The 22,370-nt window shown below is 39.6% G+C and overlaps 1 long non-coding RNA gene across 1 annotated transcript; it reads left to right on the forward strand.

The window, feature by feature from the left end:
* The first annotated feature begins 1,462 nt into the window (after positions 1-1,462).
* On the forward strand, positions 1,463-21,235 carry LOC310897097. The gene is made up of 2 exons (XR_014582073.1): positions 1,463-2,401; positions 20,012-21,235. It is a non-coding gene; the product is annotated as an uncharacterized lncRNA (long non-coding RNA).
* The last annotated feature ends 1,135 nt before the right edge of the window (positions 21,236-22,370 follow it).

Raw genomic sequence — 22,370 nt, forward strand, 5'->3', positions numbered from 1 at the left:
CACTCTGGATGCAAGAAAATACCAGAGCAAATGTTGAAACTCCACTGAAGTTCCACTCATCTCTATCTAGTGTTCAAAGTGGTTCTTCTCCATCCAGTAGTACTCAGCTTCATCCAGCTGTAAATTAGGAGGGACACTGAAATCTAAGCAAAGTTGATGTGCAGCCCTCATGGTGCTCGACTCGCCATGCCATTCGATGAAAGCCAGCTAATACCTGCTAGTAGTCACCTCTCTCACCATTTTGGCACTTCACCGGGTGTGACTTTCCACCTGTTATAAAAATCCTCCACATTTTCTTAAGCCTTGCAGCTTCTAGCAACCTGCTGTCATCTACAAAACCAGGATCAAAGACAACAAAAGAGCCTGTCTAATCTTGAATGTAATCTTCCTTACACGGGCTTGTGCTTGAGCTGTAGGCACCAGCAGTCCTCCGATCCCTGCCTTTGAACTCAGTGCTTACGGCATCAGGGTCTCTCACACTGTTGCCCCACAGCTCTAACTATTTTCTAGCTGTCTGGTTTCTGCTGCTACTCATAGCAGTACATAAAGACATGAGCAGAGTCTAGTTTGCGAATGGTCCCACAGCACACAATAAAGGTATCAGAAACTGGCCTGGCATCAGATCTGTCATATCCTTTTTCAGAATGACAGTTCCTTCTATTAAACAGCTATTGACCCCTTGGCAGCAGCACAAGACAGGTGAGCAACGACAAACAACCTCTCCAATAAATTTCAGCAGACTGTCCTTATCTGACACTGCACAGCCCCAGGTGATAAGATTGGTTTGACAAAAGTGGAAGCTGAGAGGCAAGTAGTGCCAGACCTTGAGGAAGCTTGAAGAAACAAATAAATGGACTTCTTTATTTTCCCTGAAATGTGTTTCGCTGGGAAGATCTTTTAGCTCCCATTCGTGCCATAGTTCTTGTGTCTGCATGTATTTGCTAGCAGCCAGGCAGCACATCCAGCTCAGATCACGGATCGCTCCCCGTGTGCATTATCTCGAAGCCTGGCCAGGCTTTTTCTTTGACAGGAGATTTAACTTTTCCCCTTTAATCTTCCTAAGCTTTTCTTGGGCTTGAATATTCCAAATATTATGTAGTTCTAATTATTCCAGTAAGACACTGCAAAATCTCAAGTGCTTTTATTCCCCTAAAAGCTGGCAAGGGATGTGTAAGTTGTCTGTGCTTTTGTTTCACTTACTACACACTTTGTTTTGTCTTTCTCTCCCACTTGCCAGCACACAACCCAAATCTGCAAGTTTCCCTCTAAGCCACCCTGTGCCAAATTTTCCAGGAAGTAATCTGTAGTGCTGTGTCCCTTAAGGAGCTGTTGTTCCCACAGCAAACATCTGCACTGAGAACAACAGCATAAGGAGAGATGATTAAAAGCTATGTAGCTCTTATGTTCTTTACATCTGTCTCGCTACAACTTATTTAATAAGTAAATTTCAAAATTTCCGTTTTGATTTTTAATTTAATCTAGGCCACCTTGCTGCATATAGGAATTATTTTCTCTACAGATTTTAAATAAATTATTTACCATCTTTATCTAAGATTACACTGAATTCAACAAGTTGATGCTACATAACTATAGTGCATTTAGGGCAATTGCTCTAATTTTAATTAGCAATCTTCTGTTAAGTTTGTAAAGACAAACTGTTGATTAACATAAAAACATGTATCTCCCAGGTAATTAATGTTAGTCATAGTTCATCGTGAAGAACATAGCCTTATTTACCTTATTTACCTTAATACATATTTCTGTTGACTAATTAGGTAAAACAATAAAAGTTTTTCTTCCCTGGAGTTGCGGGAAAGACTTCTATTTAAGGGAAGATCTCCTGAGAAAACAAATTTCATTTCAAAGGTTATTAGCAAAAAGAAGCCTTTGTTTTACTCTAAATGGAATCATTCTCCCAGGATGACACAAATATCCATAAAACACCATGATTTCATTTGGGCTTTAAAAAAACAAAAACAACTTTATTTTCCCTTGACGCAAAACAAGATTAGCTTTTTTTTTTTCTTTTTTTTTGTGCTGTATTGGGTAACACAATAATGGCTAGATTGTTTGTCCCTGGCCGTTGCACGAGCACGCAGGGAAGAAGAAGCCTTAAAAGCTTTCCCCTGCCCAGGCACTGCGTGCAGGCAGCACTCAGTGTGTGCAGGCACTGGAGCACATCCTTCTCCTCCCACCTGCTGCTGCCCCAGCCCCAGGACATGCAGGGCTGACGGGGGGGGGGGGGGGGGGGGGGCGGCTCCCGAGGCAGGGTGGCCTTAAGCCCCCCCGGTCTTCATCCCCCTGCCGCGCAGCCGTGTGGTCATGGCAAGGAAGGGAGGGAGCAAAGAGGAAGCTGGACCTGACTTTTGTGTTCTCCTGACCAGCTGACAAACTTCATCTGGTGAGCACAGAAAACGAAGCTGCTGCTTCCTACGTAGCGCAGGGTGCTCATTGTCCTGCGGTCTGCAGCTGTGGGGGAGGTTGCCCTTCCTCCAGCCAAAAACCGCCAAGGGCTTTGTTTACATCTGTGCAGCTGTGAGGTCCCCCAAATGCAGGCCAGCTGTTAAAAGCCAAAATGAGCTCCGAAATAGTGTGAACCAAACTGTCCTCTTGCATCTGTCTCTTTGGCCCCATCCAATAAACTGTCCAGTGGTAACAAAAGAGGGTGAGGCTGCAGGAGGCAGCGTACATGCTAACATGGCTGCAGCAGTCAGTCAGTGTGTCCTGCAGTGGATCCATGGAGAAAATGCTCCACCAGCCCCTGGCAATGTGTGAAGAGCGGCGCTTATCTTCACAGAGGGCAAAGCGGCCAAATTTTAAAATCTTTGCTTGTGTTTTACCAAGCCCCATACAGGAAAAATCTTTAGTAAGGGTAAGGCCAAGACAACCGAGTTTACTTAAATTGTTTACAAACCCAGTCTGTCACAAAAGGGAAAGCAATAGTTAGGGATTACTGCAAATAGACACTCTGAGGTCTTCAGACTTGGAAATGTGGTGATTAATCTGTGGCAAGTCCTCAGAAAACAGCGGGAAGAGCCAAGTGCTGAACAGATCTCAGCATACTGTCCCACATTAGTAAATGACACAAATAAGCAAGGGGTCTAACTAAGAAACGTAGGCAAGCTGGAAAGTGTCAAAGTTTGCTTCTACCATTAATCTGAGCATCTGGCTGGACCTAATAAAAATATGCTCCTCGGCACATATTGCCCCATAAGAGTCTGTGCCTCCTAAATTCAAGGACATTTTTTTTCTTTTTGAAAGCATCTACAGTGAAAAAAAAGGACACCATCAAAAATCTATGACAGCACAGAAAAAGAGTTTGCATTATTTGTAGTAGATACGTGCAGGAAGTTCTGCTCCAGCCATCAAAACAGGAAAGTGTCCTCAAATTAAACTGCCAAGAAAGTTCAACAAGGAGACTTATGTTTGTTTTCCTCGTGGTTCGTTGTGAGCTTACTCAGGCCACAGCTGATATTATGTTTGAGAAATGTGTAATGCTCCAGCTTTATTTGCACATGTAAGAAGGAGATTTTGCAGCACAGTTTGATAAACAGTTTTTTAAATAGTAAGTGTTACTGATAAAAACAAGTGGGGAGTGTGCTGGTTTTTTTAGAGGCAGAGGCTTTCTTTGGGGAAAACTGAAAGAAAACTGTGTAGAAAGCCTTGTACTTCCTGGAGCTGTCCTGGAAGTGTTACCTTAGAGTATCCATCCAAACAGAGTCATTTTCAAGAAGTCTTGTGTTTCCCAGTAAATTAGCCCTGATAATTTGTATTAAAACCCAAGCTAGTGTGGACATCAGATCTATGCTACTCTGTCATGATTTTGGTACTACTGTGTAGACAGATCATGACCATTTGCTTTGTGTGTTTCGGAAAACGCTGGTCGATATAATAAATCTATTTTCAGAATATTGGAGATAGGAAAGTTTTATTTTTAAATCAGGAAACTATTTTTTGAAAATACAGAGGTTCCATCAGGATGTAAGAAAATAATTTTGATAACGGATTTGCAAAATATTAGAAAAGAATATAAAGAATTTATTTATGTAAAGAATACATTAATAATTTCATAATAACAATAAACATCTTTGTTTTTATGAGAGACTTTCCCCAGATATTATTGTTGGTTTTTTAACCATTATACAGCTGATGATGCCATGAAGAAGGAGGAAGGAGGAGGAAGGTTTTAAGTAAAAGTTTTCAAATAGACATCTAGTTAAATATGGAGATAATCTATGTAACTTTCAGTTCCTATTATTTCCTAAGGAAAACAATCAGACACTATTCAATCAAATTCTTCAAAAAGTCCTGAAGGGTTGTTGAAAAATGTCCTGCCTATTTCTACATCTGCTTAATTAATGCAAGTGAATGTGTCAAATCCTTCCCGGTAATTGATTAAGAAATTATCTACAAGCAGCCTTTGAAAGCTGCAGGCAAACTGAATTTTCCTGAATTTCTCAGTATCGCTATGCAGAACATCCTACCCTGCATCAAGGCATATCTGTAAAAGTTGAAGTAAAGCGAATGGGTTATAAAAATATGTACAGCTTTAAATTTTCTTGTAGCAGACCAAAGCACTATTACCATAATAGTTACATCTATCATGTCTCCTGTCACATAATACCCGTCTTTCCTGCTCTAGCTTTGCCAATCTTGAATGCATATTTCTCTCTTTTTTGCAAGTGTATCTGTAAAGCTTCAGGCAAATTTCCCTCACTGATCCCTTTGCACAGGCTCCCTGAATCAAGCCAGAAAGATGTGTCTTATCTCCTTCTTCATATTCCTCCTCATGACATATGTATTATGTGATGTCTACAAGAAGCAAAATCCTTCATAGTGGTGGGATGAGCTGTGAGCAGAGATCACTGAGGTATTGCTTTGGAAGATGCCCTTTTGAAAAAAATGATGTATATATTCGACCCATACATGTGTTACATATTACCCCAATCATTTCTCTCATTTTCTTGTTACATCCTGGCCTCTTTTGATGAAGAAAATCAAACTGTGATTCTTACAGCTGAGAAGGGCAAAAGAAACATGGCAGATAGGCTTTGAGAAGAAGACAACATAATTTAATTGAACTAGAACAAGTAAAACATTATGATCCAGGACACTCGCTCCTTCACAAACAGAGGAATTGCATAGGACATTTTTCAGTAAAAGATTTAGCCACCACAAATAAAGTTTTAACACAGCCAAAGCCATTAGAAAATTAAAGTTTGGTTGTACTGGGAAGAAAGTAAAATTAAAAAATGGACCTGATGAAGCAATTCATTTCAACATTTTCCATATGAGAAATTTCTATGTCGGGTGATAAATTCACAAAAGAGATGAGATAATCAGTGCGTCTGGTTCTGTAATACTATCGCTTCTTGGGAATGTGACAGTTCCGAAGAGTTGAGGCATGTAGGATACCCAGCCCTGAAGGAGCTGAAGACCCCAGCTCTTTACCTAGCACTTTTCTGAGATGCTTCATTGCCTCTTAAGAGCGCTGGTCGGTAGTGAGGCAATGTGCCTTCCCCTAGCATGCTGTGGGGCCTTGCTGCAGAGAATCAGTTCAGGACATTCAGGCATTTCTAAAAATTATCTAGAGGTGTGAGCCTTCCTCTTGTTTAAAAGAATAGAGGACAGACTGCAAGAATTGGCCCCTGCTCTGACCTGTGGCTAAGGGCCAATCCAAGACTTTGCCTAAGTCCTTGCCTTCCCGCTCTCTCTTCTCTCTGCTCTTTCTGTTTGATCACCTTTCTTTCTCTCTAATCTGAGCAGACTTCAGATTTAAAAGATCAAAAGGATGAGCTTTGCCTCATTGGTACATAGAATCACCAGGCTAGGTGCCTGGCAAGTTATTTCAACTCCAACTCTAATACTTATGTATCGTGTTACCTTTTAATGTTTTGGTTTGTACTCCATGATCTTATACATGTATTGTTTCATTTCATACTTTTTCTCTTGCTCTAATATCTTGCTGCAGGAGGGAGGTTTGCAACACCATCACCCAGTCCCCTTCAGTCCCCTTGTCAATGTCTCCCATCATATGTTGTTAACAATTTTCACTAGTACAGGTTTACTCTTTGCATCAGGACCATTAATGAAAATACTAAATCCAACCAGTTCTGAAACAACATAGAGGAAAAGCACCTATCCTCCATACAGCTGTTTCTCTTTCATCACAACTGGGTTCTTCAGCCAGCTTAGTCTATTTGCCCCAGTCCCCATCTTCTCTGTTGAGGTAATGGTTTCCCAATTGCAATATATCTGATGCTTTACTGCTAATTAGTGGGATTCAATCCAATTAGAGTTCTTCATTTTTCTAGAAAATCAGTACCCTTATCAATATTTAAGTATTTGGTTACTCTGGTGTGATCTTCCTTTAGAAACACTCTGTTGAATTCTGTCCTCTGCTCCGTGCACCTTCTTTTTCATTATTTCTTTCAAAATTTTCTCCAAGGGCTCCTTAACTTTTGTTTATAGAAGGCTACTTAGTGAGTCATTAGCCTGAAATGATAGCCATTCATTTGTGGTGCAATAATTTTATGTTCAGAAGACATGGCAAGCTGTGCCTTAAATGAACAAAATTAAAATGTGGGAAATTTGGCACTCAATTTTTTTTATTTCTGTTGAGAGAGACTTACAACCTGACTTTTATGGGTGAAGTTCAGTTCTTGTCTTGTCTTGTGTTCTGGTGTTGCTGTTCCACAAAGAAACCACAAGGGATGCTTGAGACAGCAGGAGAAACTCCAGTGCTATGATATTGGTCTGTCCTATGCCTAATCCTTTGTTCTTACCTGTGGCATCTGCTCAGTCTCTATATTCCATCCTTTCAGCCTTTTCTCCACCACCAGTCACTCAGCCCTTGGTCTTCATGTATATGCAGAAACCAATGCCCTCCAGAGAGATCCCTCAAGCTCCTTTAGGGCTGGAGAGCACATCAACTCTTCTCTCTCTCTCACCCCACTTCAGGCCAGGCCCAGGGTCCCTGCTACCGTTGGAAACAAAAATATAGAGCAGCCTCATGAATGTTTTTTTCTTGATAGTAGGCTCAGGGAAAGGGGCTGAGATGGGAAGAGTCTGAGGTTCCTACCGCTCACCCAGAGAATGCCCACGAATGCACAGACATTTACCCTGTTCCCTCCATACCTAGAGGAGCACCAGCAGTCATCAAGGTCTCAACACTCAGCAATTCATCGAGGATGACCAAATAAAATAATGCTCTTTTGATCTGCATTTCACAGGCTACTCTGTGGAAGCCCAGAATATACCTATGTGAGCTGTTTGGTGCCTTTTTCTCCTTCCCTTTGACATATTTGCTATTCTCCACAAATGACATGCAATGATTTGCTATTTCAGAGTTGTTATTTCAGGATTCTGGAACAATTCCTCCTCCCAGCTGGTTTTCCACCTCTCTTGTTATGCCTTCTGCTGCCACTCTTGATTCCCAGGAGCCATTTTACCTTTTTTTTTTTTTTCTAATAAAAAATGTTACTTTTGTATTTGAGCTACATTCAGTTATCTTGAACATCTACCCCATATTCAATATATTCCACCCCTATTTCATTTCACAAGTTCTTCACTTAAAGCCTAAATAATTTTCTAGAATACATTGTAACATTTAATTTAGAAGGCTTAATTCATCTTTACATTTTGTGCTTTTTACTTTGTCCCATGCTTTCTGATCTGTATGAAAAAACTTCTTTGCTGGTGTGTCTCTGCAATAATTTTGCATTTGATATGGGCTTATTCCTACCATCATTCAGAGATGGTTGTTGACTTAAATAGCTTTGGGAACCTTTCCTTACAATTTTCTCCCCTCTGCTTGTTTGGCAAATTCCTGTTAGGTTTTGTAATTTTCATTAAGGGAGACTTCAAGCCTCCTCCACATTCAAACCCCTGAGCACTTCAGTCCAGTTGACTTTTACTAACCACTTCCTTTAATTTCTCACACTTTGCTCTCCTGAAATGACTCTATTTATTTTAAATTTAATCAACTCATGCTCATACAATGCAAGGTAATTTTCTACAATGAGTCCCTCTAGAAGGTCCTTATGCCTTAACAAAAGTCTGAAGTCTGAAATAGGTAACTGCAAATTCTCTTTGCCTTTTTGTGACTCTAAGAGAGAGAACACGAACAGTGCTTAAGGACTCTGAGCTTTCATCATCATAATGAAGCAATAAGATTTGTCAATGCAGTTTTCCTTCACAACAAGCGTTAAATTTTGTATGCATTTCATCTGACAAAGTTTTGTTTGCAAGTGTTCTGAAATAACACATTCTGAAAGTGAAATCTTGGCTTTATGGGCATAATCAGGGATCTGACTTCAGTAACATTAGGACTCTGCTGAAGAGTTATGCAAGTAATATCAAGCGTGGGAGCCCTTAGCCCCCCTTAGAGAAGGTGGCTGCACATCACATCCTATATGTCAGGAAAAACAAGCTGATAAAAGGCACCGGGGAGCACAATCCTATTTTTGTACCTTTGCACATATTTTATGTGTTTTTGTAAAAGTTCTAGGTAATGGTTGAGAGTCCAATGTGGTGAGAAAATTTTGACCTAAAACCAAAGCATATTATCCAGCAGTAACATTACGTCTTTAAGTGAAACATGAAAAAGGCCCAAATTAAAGCTCTGGTGTTATAGTCATGGGCACTGGTGCTCAGATGTTACGTTCACATGAAGAAATGCAGGTTTTGCTTTCAGCTTAGCCTGTTTCTGATTCACCACTCCTGTAACTAAAGATGGATGGAAATTTTAATAAGAACTAATTTAATTTTTTCTTATTCATATAAAAAGCAGACTTCAACTGCACTAATCTGTAGTTTCATAATACTCAATATTCAAGAAGCATTCAGGTGTCTGCACTATGAATGTCTTTGCAAGTCTTAAAACTTCAGTGTAACTGTTTACTCTGCAAAATATTCCTATTAGGCATTCATTATCTTGTTTTGGTCAAGAATTTCCATAACTCAAGTAGAAGAGAGAATCCCTATACCACGAGCAACAGACAAAAATATCCCCATAGTAAATAGGAATGGGGCAGTCTTCTCTTCAAGAAGTCTGTGTTCTTAGGGGCCAGTGAAGAGGGGTGTGAGGCAGGTGTGTCAGGGGCTACTGTAGAAGCTAGTGCAGGTAGATAGCTTCGAGGTAGTTTAAATATCCTTAAGAAATGCTTCAGTTCAACCCACATAAGTGGGATGTCATGGAAAGGCCCCAGGGAGTTGTCAGACCCCATCTTGGCAGTAGCCCAGAGCAGAAGGAGATCAAGGCAAAGTGTCCCACAGCTACACATCTACCTCTAACCCTGTGAGAGAATCCCTTGGAGAGGCTGTATAGCAGGTGCCTACATCATGTGAGCCTTGTCCTTGCTGTGAGCACCAGAAACTTTTTGGATTCCAGGTGTTTTTCTTTGCCCACCCACTCTATACTGTGAAGCCGCCTTGTCCTTGCCACCTATGCTATATCCAAAAGCAACAAATGCACACAAGATTGGGAACAAGAGCAGGAGGATCAAATCATTTTGAACAACATGTTGTAATGAAGAATACAGCTATTTGCTTGTTCTCTACTATTTACTAGAGTATGGATATCAGGTTTCTGACTGACCCAAACCAACTGCAGCAGGCATTGTGAACAAATGAAGCTTTAAAAGGCAGTTTAAATCCAGGTTTCTCATGATCCCTCCTGGCAAAGAATTAATCAGTTCAACATGTGAGGGGGTGGGTCAGTCATTGTTAAGTCAATGTCTGAATACCATACAGACAAAACAGTCTGTTTGTTTTTCTTTCAAAGAACAAAACTTTGTTGTTTCCTGCAGGACCACAATTCATAATTCTTCCCAAAAGGAAACAAACATATCTATATTTATATTTTTGTTCTACACATGTATTTCTTGGGTGGTAAGCTATTACCATAGTACATAATACCTTGTGATCTTCCTATAACCTGCCCTCAGAAATGCAGAAGCTTAAGCCAGCTATCAATGTTGTCAATAATTGTTTTACAATTTCATGGTTGTCTTGTAAGAATTCCAGATAAGTCAAACAACAAGAATGACTAATTGCTATGGCAGAGTGCTACAGACATTAACAAATAATTTGTCATTGTAATGAATTACACCCTTGTATTACAGCTAATTATTAATGCTTGCTTAACTTTTGGGGGAGTGGGCTGGTAGTTATTTGATTACTGATTATAATTTTCTAATTACTGCTGGCAGTCAAATATTTTTCTTCCATTTCCCAAATAGCAGCTATTAGGCTAAAATGTGCCTGGGCAAGTCTCCTGTATGCCTGTGTGGTTCTGCAAATGGAAATCAACACAGTAAAGCCAGGGCTTGGGCTAGAACACTGTTCTTTTTCACAGTGTAAATGTACATTTTTCTGAATGCATTTCTGGGTATCTTTTCTCCTATACCATCTACAGCATCTACTTGTTCGTTATGAAGAGATTTCTTCTGGGAAGGAAACTCAGAAGGAGTGTGTGAATTTCATTTAGTGAGTGACAGTCAAGAAGCTTTCCAGTGAGACTGCAAATGCCATTTATGGCCACTACCTGTTATACAGGCCTCACCGGAATTGGGAATTAAGAGCTGCTCTTCAGAAAGAAGTGTGGAGCTGGACCAAAGACAGCAGTGTATCCCCCACAGGAGGAGGAAATGATGTTAGATTAAGGAGAATTTTGGATACGTAGGCCTTTTTCATATTCTTTTATTTGCATCAAATGTGATTTCAAGAGAGAGTGCCAACCTCTTGCACACATGGTTAATAGGCTAACTTCCTAAATAACCTCCAGGTAAATGCAACATAGCACTACTTTTTCCATATTGATTTGTGACAAATACCTTGCCTTACTATCAAAACCCTAAGCATACTTTTCAAGCTTAACATACTGTCCAAAGATTTCCAGTTGCATTTTGATCATATGCATGCACTATGTTGCTTTGCCACAGTAGCTTGCCATCCACACATTTCATTCTTGCTCTTAGATACCAGCTTCAGTGTCTTTTGATAGACTAGGATTTCACCTGTGACACAAAGCCCTTACCACCCCAGGAGGCACTCAGAGCTCCCTCATTTGTAGCATCATTTCCTCAGACTAGGGGAAGCCAGAGGAGTCTTCCATATGCTGCAACCATGTGCCACCCATAACACAGCTACTGTGGAAAAGACCTGGACAGAAATGTGCAAAAATACAAATTCTGTCATAAATATAATCACAAATTTTGAGTTTTTTTTCTTCTAGCAATGTATTTAATACAAGTTTATAACTGTAAACTTATAACATTTATAACTGTATTATTTATTTAATCAAGCAGCCTCTATAAGAAGACATTTACAAGAAACCACTGCCACTTTCACTAAAACACTGGTGAAGCTCATATACTCCTCCTACTCTTCAGAAGTATCAGTTCTTGAGTGTTTTTTGTTTGTTTTGGTTTGGTTTGTTGGGTTTTGTCTTCTGAGTGTGGGAAAACTTTTTGGTCATTTTATTAAGTAGCTGAGTAACACAAGACATATCCTTGTAATCCTTCATGTGTTTATTCTTTGACACACTGGTCCTTCATTTTGGGCAGCCAAATACCCTCAAACACGACTGTACCACTGAGGAGCCCCACAAATCAATACTTGCCCAAATGGATAGAATCAGGACCCTGTTCTAACAACCTGCATCATTTTTTTTTTTTATTCCTTCAACTTCAAAAATAATAATTAAAACTGCTGCCTGTGTACTTTCACATATCTTGTGAAGCTCAGAGTAAACTGAAATGCTAGTTTGACCTGACATGGTGAACCACAAACTGCCAAAGTAGAGAGCACATCCACGGGACACTCCTGTGCCACTGTGGTGGGCCAGCAACCCTGGTTGCTGGCATGCAGCTGGTGCACCAGCTGCACCATGCTTGCTGGTGCAAGGCATGCAGCCAAGGACAATGTCTCTTATCTGCCTTATGGGAAATGGAGCCCATACAGCTGAGTGCTTGGTGAGCGCTCCCCTGCCCACTTTGGAGATGACAGCAGCTGTTGGAAGCTTGAAGCTGAATTATTTGCTGAATTTTTGAACATAATTTAATTTCAAATAGAACCAATGCCAGATACGTAGATTTCTGAGTTGTTAAATTCCTCTGGTAGATGAGCAGGCACCATTGCTTATCTCCTAGATACTCTTTTGCTGGTTTTGATGTTTGCATTAAATTACACCAAGAACCTTTTCTCATCACAGAGATGTTCAGATGTCAGTTTAAGGACAATTTATTGCTTTGGCAAAACAAAGGTTAATTTAATGGTGGTATTATTAATCAAAGGATTAGCTGCAATCTCTAGCTTCAGCTTGAGTAACAGAAAAAAGTAATAAAAATAAAAAAATAATTTGAGTGCAAGAGAAATGTGGCAAACTTTGAATAGAGCCAGTAGGTAAAGAATATAAAAAGTATGAATTAATCTTAGACAGAGAGAAACACTATAAATACAGCCTGCTGCTGCCGACCCTAACACAGAAGGGCAGGACAAGAGGCTGAGGCCCAGCTGCAGGAGGCAGCACTGAAGCCCTCCAGAACCAGCCCCTCCAGAACCTTACCTCAAGCTGCCCAACCTCCAGCCTGCCCTTAAATATTTACTGGGCCCACCTGGCCCTGCCCAATGGCCCACAGCTGGGCTAATTTAAAGGTGTAATTGCTAATTAAGTGGTGGTGGCTGGTGCAGCTAGGCTGCCCCCAGGCTGGCTGTGGGATGTGCTGCCTGAATGATAATGGGCCTGATGGGTTTCAGGAGGGGGTGTCTGCATGCTGGCTCCTTTGGGATTGGCTTGAAGCATTTGGACAAGCTCTCAGACATAGGGTCTGGTTTTTGTGTGGCCCTGTGTGGAGCTAGGAGTTGGACTTTATGATCTTTGTGGGTCCTTTCCAGCTTAGGATATTCTATGATACCTTCAGCAGTAGCCAGCTACCAGTGAGTCAGTATATATCTGTGAATATACGTAAAGGTAGCTGATATCCCAGGGCATCTAAAATAGTTGTCTCTAAACTCAGTAGTCCAAAGGATCTAGGAAGGACCCTGGGAGTAACAGATAGCAGTGACAGGGGAGGAAAAGGGCCCCAATTCATCTATATTTTCACACATCCCCCACCATTTTTTCCCAAGAAGATGACTGTCATCCAGCAACTACCAGCTATTCAGACTACTCAGATGTACATTGAAAATCGACTAGAGCAGCTGCAATTAACCTTTGCTCTTCAGTAAGCACTTGTAGAATAAAAGACAGCTTTGAACAGGCTGATATTGAAATCGGTGTGGCATTTGAAAGCACATAAGTATTTATGGCTGTATAGGGCTATAATGGTACCGGTTGTGCTTCCTGAGGTGCCTCCTACGTTAACCATAATCAAGAAATGACGCATAGCTTCTTGCCAAAAGAGGCAGTCACATTCTGATGAGCAATATATCAGAATGAAAATAAAGTATCAAGATACACCATTTTTAATGCTTGCAGAACCAAGAAAGCACTAGGAAAACATGCAGAAAATGAATGCCTCATCTAATTTGCCTGAATGTTTTTCAAGAACTATCTTACCCCATCACCAGAGCACACACAGCAAAAAGTCATGGTGAGTTTAGCTACTTTTGCTGAAAGGAGGTGACACAAGATTCACAGCAGAAAACTGACTTAAGATTTTGCAAGGCCACAGGGAGAGCCTGGGTCTCCACCTGTGGCTGAAAAGCAGGAGCGTAAAGCACCTCTCTTCCCATGCTGGTCTATCTCACGCCCTGACACATGTCCTGTGTGAAACCTTGGTTACCTGACACCTTGGGGAATTACAGTGTTTCATTGCAATATCTGTCCTTTAAGAAGTTCCTGTTGGAAAGGAGGAGAAGACCCACCAGGGACAAGGCTAAGATGTTTTACAGCACTTTGGGTTAAAGGAGAGCCCCCATTTAGGGCTCAACTCCAGCCTAGCTGCAGGGTGGCTGTTACAGGTAGGTCCCCATCGTAGGATCAGGGGTTTCTTCCAGTTTCAAGTTCTGAGGTTTGCCGACAGTTTCTGTAGTTTCCTGTAGCCTGGGCATCTGTGAAAAGTCAGACCACAGTTGGCCATGGGTCTCCCTGTGAAAAGGTGTGAAAGGGGATTTTGCAAGAAACATGCAGTGGAATTTCTGCTATTTATGACTTTTTCCTGTTAAGAGTCATGGGATTTTGTAAGTATTTAGTGGATTGATTTTCTCCCATCCTCTTATCCCTCCACATTGTAATCATCCACATTGTAATCATCTCAGTGGAAATGGTGAGAGGGAGGGGATCGCCTGTGGGGAAAGTGGGTAAAATCAGAGACACTTTCAACATAAAAGAGTTTGTGAGAAATTTTAAGGATTTTTTTTTCCTGGGGGAAATATTTCTTTAAAATCATCCTCTTTCTCTAGTTTCACAGGGAAAGGGAGCTTGGTTATGTCAGATTGGCCCAGAACTTTACTTTCATTTAAGCTTACATTGAACTAAGCTGTATAATGTTTCTCTTTTCCCTGATCTTTTCCCTAAACAGGACCAGATTTCTACTGCATTTTAACTCTGCCAAGTAGATTTTCATACATTTTTCCCCAAATCTCTTCCTCATTTTCTAAATGTTCAGTTGCTGCCATGCTACAGGTTTTTTAGTACATCCTGCCTGCATAAAAAAAACTGCAAAATCTCACAAGAGACATTGTGGTGCTGGCTTCAGTTAAACTGTTTCTTTTAGGACCAAGATCACAGAATATGAAGAATAAAAATGAATGTATTCAGATTCTGTTAAATAATTACAGTAAGAATAACAATTATACATAACATTTTGAATTATCTTCACAGCATATAAGAATGAAACACGGGTGCCTACTTCAAGTTAAATATTAAACATTTAAGGAAGTGCTAGTCTCTGAAAATACTTTCATAAATCAAAGAATTCATGGTTTCAAAGTGCAATATAACAACCATTGGCTAATCTTACTAGTAGAACTAATATTACTAGAAGAAGTGTTTGGCAGGATTTAATAAAGATATTTAATAAAGATATCTTCATCACCAATTCTTCTTTCTTTCTTTCATTATTTATTTATTCATTCTTATGAAAGAGAACGATTCAACATTTGAACTCAAACATTGTGTCAACACCTTTTCCATGAAGCTCTGCTACAGCCCAGAAAATTATAGTGGCAAACGAAGGATGGAATTTTTCTATGAATTTTGCAATGTTCATGTCCCCTTGAATAGGGGTCAGGTCAATACTCTCTTAAAAGGTGATTTCTCCTCAGGTCATACAGATATATTCAGCACAGCAATCTGTAACAAAAGCATATTCAAAAGGTGAGCAGGTAAATGGAGGGAAAAGAGAAAGAATCACATTCAGCACCACTAATCCTGTTCTACTTCCTAAATTCTTGCCTGGATTTCACACTGGGGCTTGGTAGCAGTGCTGTAAACCTACCATCTCACATTTTGATATAAGGGCAACAGTATGGTTAGGATGAAACAATAAGCATTTATATAATTTTGTATATAAAAGTGTGATTAAGTGGAATGAGCAGAACTGCACCAACAAATAGTAATGTTCCTGTACTCTTCAACCATTCCTTGCCCTGAACAATCTTGGTGTGACTTCACTGCTCTGAGTGAGAGTATCTCGGTGGCTTCATGGCTCTAAAACTCAGCCCAACTTGAGAAGTAAGAACTAAGAGAACCCTTTTCATCTGATACAGTCAAATTCTTCATTCCTTTATGCTTTCTTCCAGACTGGCTACAACTTGGAGAAAATTATGCTATTCTGGCAGAGTGAGGGTGGCAGGACATGGCCCTCAAAACTGCAACAACCCTGAAGGCAGAGAAATATTCATGTCTTCTGAGATTCTCACCTTGATGTTCTTGACCAGGTGTGTTCTACTGTCACTCTTAGCATGACAAGGAAAGGGAAGAGCTATTCATATGATGGCTTGGAAGAAAGCATTTCAAAAATAGAACAGGAAAAGGAAAATATGTGAGAAAATGAAACTGCACAGCTGTGCTATTTAAGGTAGTATAAAGGCAGCTGTTAGTAAGACTTAAAAACTCTGTGTAGTTGGGATATCATTTAGGAAATGACAGCTTTTGTCTACAGTCTTTAAACAAGAGAAGCCTGAGACTTTGGCCTTATCTAAACACCCTGATTTCAGGCATGTGCAGTTTTCTTCTGTCCTCCTGAGTTCCTCTAAGAAAAAGAGAGTGTCATAGCCATTGATGCTCAAAGTAAATGACCTTTGGTGAACTTGCTTTGAGAGCACACAAGGTTACTTCTCTGATTTTCAGCATTATCATAACATAAACAGCAGGAGATCTCATAGAAAGAGGCCTTCTTTTCCTGGATGTCTAAAGGCAAATGTGTATTTAGGATTTATTTGTTTTACAGTAACATGAAGAGGCTCAGGCTAAGATCAAAATACTGCATTTTTTTTGTTTGTTTTTTTTTTGGTTGGTTGGTTGGTTGTTTTTGTTTTTGTTTTTCCGGGTGCTCTTTACACACACAGAAAAATAAAATAAATAAATAAATCCTTGCCTCTGAGAGTTTACAGTCTAACTATGAGAGACAAAGAAGTAATCATTGCCCATTTTCTTGTAGAAATGTTGTTAAGGTCCTAAGAAACAACAGAAAGACTCCTGGGTCCATCAGCCAGGAGCACACCAGGGGGCACCTATAGACATGCCAGGTCATCCCACAACCCTCCTACCCAGGTGTCTCCTCCTTGAGACAGCTGGGGATAGCACACACTGCAAGAGGCCCCTTGAAATGATCAGCCCCAGAATAACTTCTGCAAAGAGGAAGTTTTCTTCCTTGCTCCCAAGTCTTATACATTTCTTTGTCCACTGAATCTTGACGTTTTAGGCCTCTTGGGAACCTTTTATTACCACTGTTAGCTTTACTTTGGATGATCTCATCATTCATGTAAAATTCAATTCCTACATGAGGAATACATACTAATGAAGGGTCAAGTAAACTCAAAGGGATTAACCCTCTCTAGTCTCCTTTGGGAAACTGCAAATATATTTTTTTTACTCTTGGCCTGTTTTCCAGACCAATAACTTTTTACATTTATTGAGTCTTCTGAGGATTTTCTTCCAGCTTTTTGAAAGTTTGCCGAAAGTTCCCTTCCCATATGGATATCCTCTCTTTTGCTTCAGTCACCTGCACATTACATTTTTGTAAACTATTATCGATTGCCGCTAAAGTATTCAACATTTTCTAAAGTGCAACTAAAATTTTATCTTCTATAGTGCTTATTTGTTGGGAACAGAAGTGACAATTGTGCCACTTAATTTATCTTGCTCTCAGGAGACAGCAAAGGTGATTTACCTCTGACTCTACGCAGCAGAACCAAAAGGCATCAGCAAAAGTAAATATTCCCACAAAAGTTCTTGTCCATACACATAGAAAGAACCAGGTTTACCAAGACTTTTCTTTCCCACCCACCTTCCTAAACACAAGTAATACCTTTCCTGACATCCAGTTTTATAAGACTATCTAATTTTGATAGTTTTCCTGAAGAAATATATGGTTGGACTAGCAAGTTCATGTGCCAGTTCTGCCAAAATTCTGGGAGAGTGCCTGCCTCTCATTGACTGCAGGAAATTCTTGCAATTTTACTTCTTCCTCATGTATCCTTGCTATCTGTCCTGTCTTTACCTCCATATTCAGCCTCATTTCTTCTACTGAAAGGTATCTATAGTATTTATTTGAGTTTTGAGTAATACCTGGCTATTCTGAATCTGTATCCACTTCACCTTTTCTTTCACTATTTTCTTTATAAATATGCAGTTGAAGATCTTGTTACTTTTTTAGTGTACTTTGTGAGTTATGAGTCAGTTTGACTTAGCAATTCTCACCTCAGCACTGAATGATTTTTCACTTACAACACATATATCTCTTCACCCATCAAAAAACTTTTATATTTCTTGGGGGCTCTCTGCTTGCCTAGGCTCAATATCATTATGGTAGTTATTTATCTATTTATACCTAGTATTTCTTTCTGAAAATCTTTCTGTGTCACATCAAATTCTTTATGATACAAACTTCATTGTGAGTTTCCTCTGCATTCAAGCCATGTGGTCTTCAGTCCAGTCTCACAAAAATGATCTGCTTTATTTTATTAAAGTTAATATTTTCAATTTTGTAGTCTTAGCTATCTTTTTTTTTTTTTATGTTCTGTAATGTCATTTCTTCCACGACATCTCTTGCTGCTTACCTAAACCAAGTCTAATGAAATATTACCTCTTATTGTTTTAGCAATTATTTAGGGAAAAGCTGTTGGTTATTACACCTATGAACAACTGAAACACTGCCAGTATTTTTTCCCCCATTCTATTAAATGGCTGTTAAAGTCACTCAGAATGACTTTGCCCATGTTCAGATTTGACTCTGGGGTCTATGACTAACTTACAGTACCCTCCCAGTACAAGTTTTCTTGCGAACCTTCTCAAAATGGACAGCAAACCAGTTTCTTTTTTACCTACTCTTATCTCCCTTTTCCAGACAATGCACAACACAGTACTTAGATGATATTAATGACAAGTTTCCTGTTGCAAAGTAAGTGACCAGGGATTTTGTATAAAATGATATAGTGGTTTACAGAGTTTGTTTTTTTTTGCTGAGAGGCAGACAATGATATATTTGATTTTCTCCTTAGCCAGATTAAAATCAGATAAAAAGATTTCTGCTCATGCCCTCAAAAATATACATTTGGGTGGAGGCCAAGAATAGAAAGTATGATCTGCATAGATGAATCAGTCTTAATAATTTATTAGCCTAAGAAAAGATGGCTTATAGCTGAAACCTTTATGCATTTTTAACATTCAGTGCTAAAGCTCCATGTAAGATATCCATAAACTGTATATAAGATTACCAAAGCAATTAATTATTGTGGGGGAATACATATGTGTATATATATATGTAATTCAATTTATACCAATGTTAATCCAGTGGAAGTTCACACTTTAGAAAACAAATATTTTCCAAATAGAATTACAACAATTTATTTTTAGATAGTGTTTTACAGTAAATCTTCCTGCATAAAGTTTGTGTTCTAGTAGAAATTGTGCCCAAGGGAAAATGATAGAACGTTTATATTTGCATTTATGTTAAGCGTGTGGCCGTCACTGATCATGGAGGGAATGCATTAATCTTGATTTTAATTACCAAACTAAAACAAAGCAACCCTTGTTTCAGTTGTAACTGTGCTACTTTGAAAGCTGCAGCTGACTGATATCTTACTACTCTCCTCCATCGGAACCTGAACATTTCCACAATAACACACAATGGAGCTTACTTTCCTTGAAAGTCATAAGCTATGCAAGTGTATAATCTAGGTCTTAGTATAATCGTTGTGCTGTTTATTTTAACCCCCAGAGAGCTCTGTTCAATTCCATCTCTCAGGTGCCTTTCTTTGAGTCCCTGAAAAGAAAAATAAATATGACTTTGTGTGTTCCAAATGCACTTATGTTATATCATGTGTTCTTATAATTAACTTTTCTCTCTTTTTTTTTTTTTTATATATATATATATTAAGATGTTTTTGTTCCAAAGGCCTGTTTTCTCTCACTGATTAACAGAGTGGCACCCAGCTGGGCAGTTGCAGTGAATGGTCGTAGGGCTTTTCAGCACTCCCATTAAGACCTGCCTTTCTGAGTGTTTTATAATGTGGCCATTTTTATTCACATCAGGCTAAATCTTGGCAAGTGGGTCCCCAGCTTAGGACTAAATTGTTTGCACAGAGCTGAATTGATATAGTTGTTTCGCTGTGAGAATGATGCCAAAAATCACAGCTTTCGAAGTCAATTTCCACCTCACAGGGGAGCTGTCGAGTAAACTGGGCAGTACTTAAATCTTGGATTGGGGCACCTGTGCCCTGCAATCCCTCTTACTTCCATCCTTACTCTTTCTGCAGGAGTGAAAGACATTTCAGTTGCTATCATTAGTCCGTTTCAAGAATATCCACTTTGTTCTAAACTAATGTATTGCTGTCACATCAGGAACAAGAATGACCTCAAGGATTATCTAATAGGACCACCCTGAGGACGGATTCAAGACCAGGTGCAGCTGAAGATGGGACATCTCGTTGTGGCCCTGGAGAAGACGCAAACATCATTTCCCGTCCCCATGAAGGCGCATCTCTGCCACCAGCCCATCCTGTGGACAGGAGGCCGGGAGTACCCAATGCTCACCAGAGGTCTCTGGCAACAGGCTGCCTACAGCTGGTTAAAGCAGGCAGTGATCAGACGTGACATAAATCCTGTTGCCTGGCTTTGCCTGCATCACATCTGCTTGGTGTAATATCAATTTGCTGTGTCCAGACAGCTTAGATTGTATTTTTAAGATGGATGTGTCTTTATTTAAACAGTTCTTTTAAATTATTAGGAATCACACTGTCATCTCTTCAAAATGTATAGATTGTATTTTAAGTATATTGTAGCCTATTAAGAAAGAAAGTAGTAGCTTCTAGACTTTAGTGATCATGTACTTCTTCCCACTGCTGTTTTTAGCAACATAAACAACATACAGTGTTCGGATGTGGGGCAGGTGGGGATGTTGTTTTTTTCCTTCTTAGATATGAGGCCCACTTCCATTTCTACTGAAACACCGAGACTATTTTCTGAAGACTAACTAAAACCTAAGTCTTGCTTAATCCTATTAGTACAGTCATCCTTTTATTAGCTGTGGTTCATCACAGAAAGTTCAGGGGCTCTCTGGTGCCCTGTTAGCCACGTCCACAACTGGAAGCGGCCCCAGCAGTGCACATCCAACATTAAATTGTCTTGAGCAGTTAAGCTGATATGATGCTCTGTATTTGATTAAGTTGCTCTTTGCTGCCTTAATTGCAAGTGACTTTGACAGTTTTATTTTCCGAGTTCAGCAGTGTTAGCAGAAAGATAAAGTTTGTGTATCCCCTACATGTCCTGCTATGTCAAGTTGAATGCCTTCTGTAAGTTGGTATATAAAACTTTTTTTTTTTTTTTTAATGCTGTCAACGGCTACAATTACTTCTTCTACTTTGATGCTTTTAACCTTTACCCTTTAGAAATCTTTATATTACATGGCACCATATTCTCAACTAAGTAAAAGCAATTGTGTATCATTTGATGCCACTATTGTCTGTACTAATATTGTCCCTGATACAAAGAAGCAGCATAACAGAAACTGAAGTATTTTTCCTCCTATTTTCCTATTTGATGGAAAAAAAAAAAAAAACTTTTGTTCAGCAGTGCTGTTCACCAAGAAACTGATTTTTGCATGTTTATTCAGCATAAGAGAGTAAAAATAGAAGAAGGCATACCAGAATTTAGTCTTAAGTATTACATTATAGACTATAACTATCCACTATATCCCAAAGACTGCAACAGCCAGTTGCGTCAAATACCAGTTAGGTCATCTTGTTCATAGCTGTGACAGTTTAAAATTAATCCCAACACTGCAAACAATTTTTTGTTAAATTTAGTTTTAACTGTCCAAAGCATTTAGGATTTTAGAGTTTGCCATGGAAAGTGTTCTGCAGAAGAGTAGACCTCAATTTTAGAGTATGTCTTCTGTAGGCTTTAATCTTCCTCCACTTTATTCACACTGTCCTAGCCAATAACTATTTCAGGGCTACCCTCAGCTGTGGCCCTCCCTTTGCCTGACCTATTTGCATGCTAGACACAAAAAATGATGAAATATGCTGGGATGCAGACATACACCCGGCATTTGCTGCCAAGGCAACAGGAACAGGATGCATTTTCTAAAGAAGGGGTGATGTTTCAGTCTTGCCAACACCCACTATTTTCCTCAGGAAAGGCTAACATCTAGGATAAACACCAAGCACTTGGCTTACCTTGAGTTTGTCTAGCTGAGGTAAGTACAAAGGATGACTTTCAATGCTGCTATTTAGCAAATGGAGTCTGGGTGCTTCCATCCACCCATGTCTGTCAACATGGGGTCATGGGGACAGCCCCTGTGCCTCTGTCCCACACCAAGGATTAAACGTGATCTAATCCTTACAGTACCTGTCTTCTCCATAACACTAGTGCATGTCTTGGGCCACTTGTGATATTGTTTGATCTCAACTCTTTGATCAGATTTGTACATTTATACAGATGTTATGCTGACAGGCAACAGTCTGAATAGCAGGTGGCTGCTCACAACATTTTCACACAGCTATTTGCAAGCAAGCACAGAAAAGTAAAAGAGGATCTGTAGCTGTGGATAGACACATGAAAAAAAAAAAAAGATGGAGTAAATGCAATTAAATAACAAGCTTATCTGTGCTCAAAAGTTCCCTATACAAGGTGAGCTGAAGTGTTTCACTTCACAGAAAATAACTCTGTTTTGTGATGCTGGGCATGGAAAACTCCTGCC

The sequence above is a fragment of the Anser anser genome (genome assembly GCF_964211835.1).
Source record: "Anser anser genome assembly, chromosome: 3".
Lineage (NCBI taxonomy): Eukaryota > Metazoa > Chordata > Aves > Anseriformes > Anatidae > Anser > Anser anser.